This window comes from Nerophis ophidion, linkage group LG25 (assembly GCF_033978795.1).
Source record: "Nerophis ophidion isolate RoL-2023_Sa linkage group LG25, RoL_Noph_v1.0, whole genome shotgun sequence".
Lineage (NCBI taxonomy): Eukaryota > Metazoa > Chordata > Actinopteri > Syngnathiformes > Syngnathidae > Nerophis > Nerophis ophidion.
Window position 1 is genome coordinate 37,212,061 of NC_084635.1, and position 5,194 is coordinate 37,217,254.

The 5,194-nt window shown below is 40.6% G+C and overlaps 1 protein-coding gene across 5 annotated transcripts in view; it reads right to left on the minus strand.

The window, feature by feature from the left end:
- LOC133542827 (ephrin type-A receptor 6-like) overlaps positions 1-133 on the minus strand; it is a 223,251-nt gene extending 223,118 nt beyond the window's left edge. For all 5 annotated transcript variants that reach the window (XM_061887022.1, XM_061887021.1, XM_061887018.1 and 2 more), the window contains exon 1: positions 1-133. This exon is cut by the window's left edge and continues 349 nt beyond it. The gene's annotated coding sequence lies outside the window, so the exon portion shown is untranslated.
- Positions 134-5,194: the final 5,061 nt, after the last annotated feature.

The following is a 5,194-nucleotide window of genomic DNA, read 5'->3' on the forward strand; positions in this document are numbered from 1 at the left end:
GGCGGGCTCGTCGAAGTTTCCCGAAGGAGCTTTCAGGACAAAGTAAGTCAACGTCGATTCAATTCCGCGGGTTTATTCCAAGAAAGGAGAGATAAGGAAGAGGCTCAACACGGAAGGAGATCTCGGACTTCCCGCTTCATCTCTCTCTCTCTCTCTCATCTCTCTCTCTCTCCTCTCTCTCTCTCTCTCTCTCTCTCTCTCTCTCTCTCTCTCTCTCTCTCTCTCTCTCTCTCTCTCTCTCTCTCTCTCTCTCTCTCTCTCTCTCTCTCTCTTTCACATTATCATGCTATACATCCGGGTCCTCGAACGTTTTATATAACTTGGGTTTTGCATTAAACTGGTTTCAAAAGTAACTTATTTTTATTACGCCATTCTAGGATATTGAAATAGCGCCACTAATTGCTAGCTCTCATTAATTGCTTGCTGGAAACTCGCTCTGCTAAAAATCTAAGGTGTGTACCTGAAAAATTCTATGTAGCAAAATAGTTCAAGTTCAAGTTTATTCAGAAGACCATACAACAATTTCAATAGTAATCAATTAAATCAGTGGTCCCCACCACCGGGGTGTGGCCCGGTACCGGGCCGCAGATGAATTTTTTAAATTTATTAAATCAACATAAAAAACACAATATACACTTAGAAATAGTGCACCAACCACAAAAATCTCCCTTTTCATGACAAAAACGTCTCTTTTTCATGACAAAGAAAAAAAAGTACCCCCCCCCCCCCTACCCCGGGCCGCGGGACAAATTATTAAGCGTTGACCGGTCCGCGGATACAAAAAGGTTGGGTACCACTGAATTAATTGACTGAGGCTACCTACAAACTTTAAATACTTAAATTATTAACTACAAAGTATGTTAAAGGCCTACTGAAATGAGATGTTCTTATTTAAACGGGGATAGCAGCTCCATTCTATGTGTCATACTTGATAATTTTGCCATATTGCCATATTTCTGCTGAAAGGATTCAGTAGAGAACATCCACGATAAAGTTCGCAACTTTTGGTCGCTAATAAAAAAGCCTTGCCTGTACCGGAAGTAGCAGACGCATGTGGGCGTGATGTCACGGGTTGTGGAGCTCCTCACATCTGAACATTGTTTACATCATGCACCAGCAGCAAGAGCGATCAGACCTGAGAAGGGACGATTTCCCCATAATTTGAGCGAGGATGAAGATTTGTGGATGAGAAAGTGAGAGTGAAGCACTAGAAGAAAGAAAAAAAAGGCGACCGCAGTTGGGAGCGATTCAGAGTTATTAGACGACATTTTACTGGGATAATTCTGGAAAATCCCTTATCTGCTTATTTTGTTAGTAGTGTTTTAGTGAGATTATAAAGTCGGAGGGCTGTGGTGACCGCCAGTGTCTCTGAAGGAAGCCATATGGAGGAGCCAAGATCACAGCTGCCTTTTTGACAGCTGCTGCAGGAAGACGCAAACTCCGCTCAAGAATCCAGTAAGAGCCGACTTAATATCACAATTTTCTCATCCAAAAACTTGCTGGTTGGCATGTGGTATAGAAACATGTTCGCTCGACCGCTCTGTTCCATATTAAAGATTCACAACAAACAAAGAAACACCGGCTGCGTTGTGGTTGCTTCGGCCTGCTGCAATCCACCGCTTTCCACAAACAGCATTCTTCTTTGACGTCTCCATTATTAATTGAACAATTTGCAAAAGATTCAGCAACACAGATGTCCAAAATACTGTGTAATTATGCGATTAAAGCAGACGACTTTTAGCCGTGAGTGGTGCAGGGATAACATTTCCACTCCAACCAATAACGTCACACGCACGCGTCAACATAAGCGTCATCATTCCGCAATGTTTTCAACAGGAAACTTCGCGGGAAATTTAAAATTGCAATTTAGTAAAGTAAAGCGGCCGTATTGGCATGTGTTGCAATGTTAATATTTCATCATTGATATATAAACTATCAGACTGCGTGGTCGCTAGTAGTGGCTTTCAGTAGGACTTTAAACTGCTTTCCAAAGTAACTATTTTTTATAATGCCATACTAAGATATTAAAATAATACAGTATAGCGCGACTAATTGCTAGCTCTCATTAATTGCTTGCTGGAAACTCGCTCTGCTAAAAGCTAGTTGGACATCTAGCCCTTAAAGACCTACTGAAATGATCAGCCTACTTGATCATTTCGTGATATTGCCATATTTTTGCTGAAACGATTCAGTAGAGAACATCGACTATAAAGTTTGCAACTTTTGGTTGCTAATAAAAGAGCCTGGCCTGTACCGGAAGTAGCAGACGATGTGGGCGTGACGTCACGGGTTGTGGAGCCCCTCACATCTGTACATAGTTTACAATCATGGCCACCAGCAGCAAGAGCGATTCGGACCGAGAAAGGGACGATTTCCCCATTAATTTGAGCGAGGATGAAAGTTTCGTGGATGAGGAAAGTGAGAGTGAAGCACAAGAACAGGGGTAGGGAACCTATGGCTCTAGAGCCAGGTATGGCTCTTTTAATGACTGCATCAGGCTCTCAGATAAATCTTAGCTGATATCGCTTAACTCGAAAAGTAATGAATAATTCCGCTGGTAATCGCAGTGTTAAAAATAACGTTCAAATTATAAAACATTCTCATGCATTTTAATTCAACTATCCATTTTCTATCGCACCTGTTCAAGAAGTATAATATTTATTATTGGTTAGCTTTAGAATAACAATCTTATTAAAAAGAAAAAGAGACTTATTATACTCTAAAAATGTTGGTCTTAAAAATGCACATTGTAAGTGTTAAAAAAATATTATATGGCTCTCACGGAAATACATTTTGAAATATTTGGCTTTCATGGCTCTCTCAGCCAAAAAGGTTCCCGACCCCTGCACTAGAAGAAAAAGAAAAAAAAAGCAGACGGCAGTGGGAGCGATTCGGATATTAAACACATTTACTGGGATGATTCTGGAAAATCCTTATCTGCTTATTGTGTTACTAGTGCTTTAGTGAGATTATAAAGTCATACCTGAAAGTCGGAGGGCTGTGGTGACCGCCAGTGTCTCTGAGGGAAGCCATATGGAGGAGCCAAGATCACAGGACGCAAATTCCGCTAAAGTCTCCGGTAAGAGCCGACTTAATATCACTGATTGACATGTGGTAGAGAAACATGTTCGCTCGACCGCTCTGTTCCATATTAAAGCTTCACAACAAACAAAGAAACACCGGCTGCGTTGTGGTTGCCACAGCCGGCTGCAATCCACCGCTTTCCACCAACAGCATTCTTCTTTGACGTCTCCATTATTAATTGAACAAATTGCAAAAGATTCAACAACACAGATGTCCAAAATACTGTGTGATTATGAAATTTAATATTGCAATTTAGTAAAGTAAAGCGGCCGTATTGGCATGTGTTGCAATGTTAATATTCCATCATTGATATATCAACTATCAGACTGTGTGGTGGCTAGTAGTGGCTTTCAGTAGGCCTTTACATTAATTTCCAAACTAACTATTTTTTTATTATGCCATACTAAGATATTAAAATAATACAGTATAGCGCGACTAATTGCTAGCTCTCATTAATTGCTCGCTGGAAACTCGCTCTGCTAAAAGCTAGTCCGACAACTAGCCCTTAAAATGGCTAGCTGGAGACTTTCTAGGCCAGGGGTCACCAAGCTAATCACTAGCTAGTTAAAACTAGCAGCCGATAATAACCAGCCAGATAACTAGCACCACTAATAGCTAGCTGAATAAATATCTCTGCTAACTATTAGCTATATAACTAGCTGTACTTATAGCTAGCCGGATAACTAGCACCACTATTTACTAACTGACTAACTATCCTCGCTAACCACTAGCTGGATAACTAACCCTGCTAATAGCTAGCTGGATAACTGGCCCCGATAATAGTTAGCTGGATAACTAGCCCCACCAATAGCTAGCTGAATAAATATGTCTGCTAACTATTAGCTGTATAACAAGCTCTATTAATAGCTAGCCGGATAACTAGCAACACTATTTACTAGATGACTAACAATCCTCGCTAACCACTAGCTGGATAAATAACCCCGATAATAGTTCGCTGGATAACTAGCCACACAAATAGCTAGCTGAATAAATGTCTGCTAACTATTAGCTGTATAACAAGCTCTATTAATAGCTAGCCGGATAACTAGCACCACTATTTGCTAGATGACTAACAATCCTCGCTAACCACTAGCTGGATAAATAACCCTGCTAATAGTTAGCTGGATAACTGGCCCCAATAATAGTTAGCTGGATAACTAGCCCCACTAATAGCTAGCTGAATAAATATGTCTGCTAACTATTAGCTGTATAACAAGCTCTATTAATAGCTAGCTGGATAACTAGCAACACTATTTGCTAGATGACTAACAATCCTCGCTAACCACTAGCTGGATAAATAACCCTGCTAATAGCTGGATGGATAACTGGCCCCGATAATAACTAGCTGGTTAACTAGCCCCACTAATAGCTAGTTGAATAAATATGTCTGCTAACTATTAGTTGTGTAACTAACCCTGCTAATAGCAAGCGGGATAACTAGCACCACTATTTGCTAACTGGAAACTGTGTGGCGAATGTAAAGAAATGTACATGTTTAAGAAAAAAAAACATTGCACTTTTGCAGGGTTAGCGTGGAATTAGACTTGGACTTAGACAATTGTAGTCACCTGCCGACCATCCATGGCCTGTAATGTCAACATGCTTTCCAACACGGACTGAGGAAAGAAAGCAAAGCATCCATTATTCAATTCCGGAACTGCTTTTTGTGTGCAAACAGTCCCAGTGTGGTCACCCAGGAGTGAGAGTGTGTAGTGGTGCATATGATTCCACCAGCAGCAAAATAACTACACACACAAAACACTTTGATATTCTTCAAAAAGTAGACTTTTACATTGACTCACCTTTTATTTGACCTATTTTTGTGGTGTATTGTTGTTTTAACTCTGTGTTAGAGGACTATTCCCCACTTATAAGCAGGACAGAACACCTTTGGATCGGCTGTCGTTCTTAAAATAAATAGTCATTAGTAAGTAGACCATATGTCCTCTTTTCCCAGGACTTGTTCTCTTTTGCAGGACTGTCCGGGATGTCCGGGCGGGGTTTCTAAAATGCCTCAAATGTCCGGTGTTTTGCGTCAAGGTTGTGTGTATTTCCAATGTACAAACCCCGTTTCCATATGAGTTGGGAAAATTGTGTTAGATGTAAATAT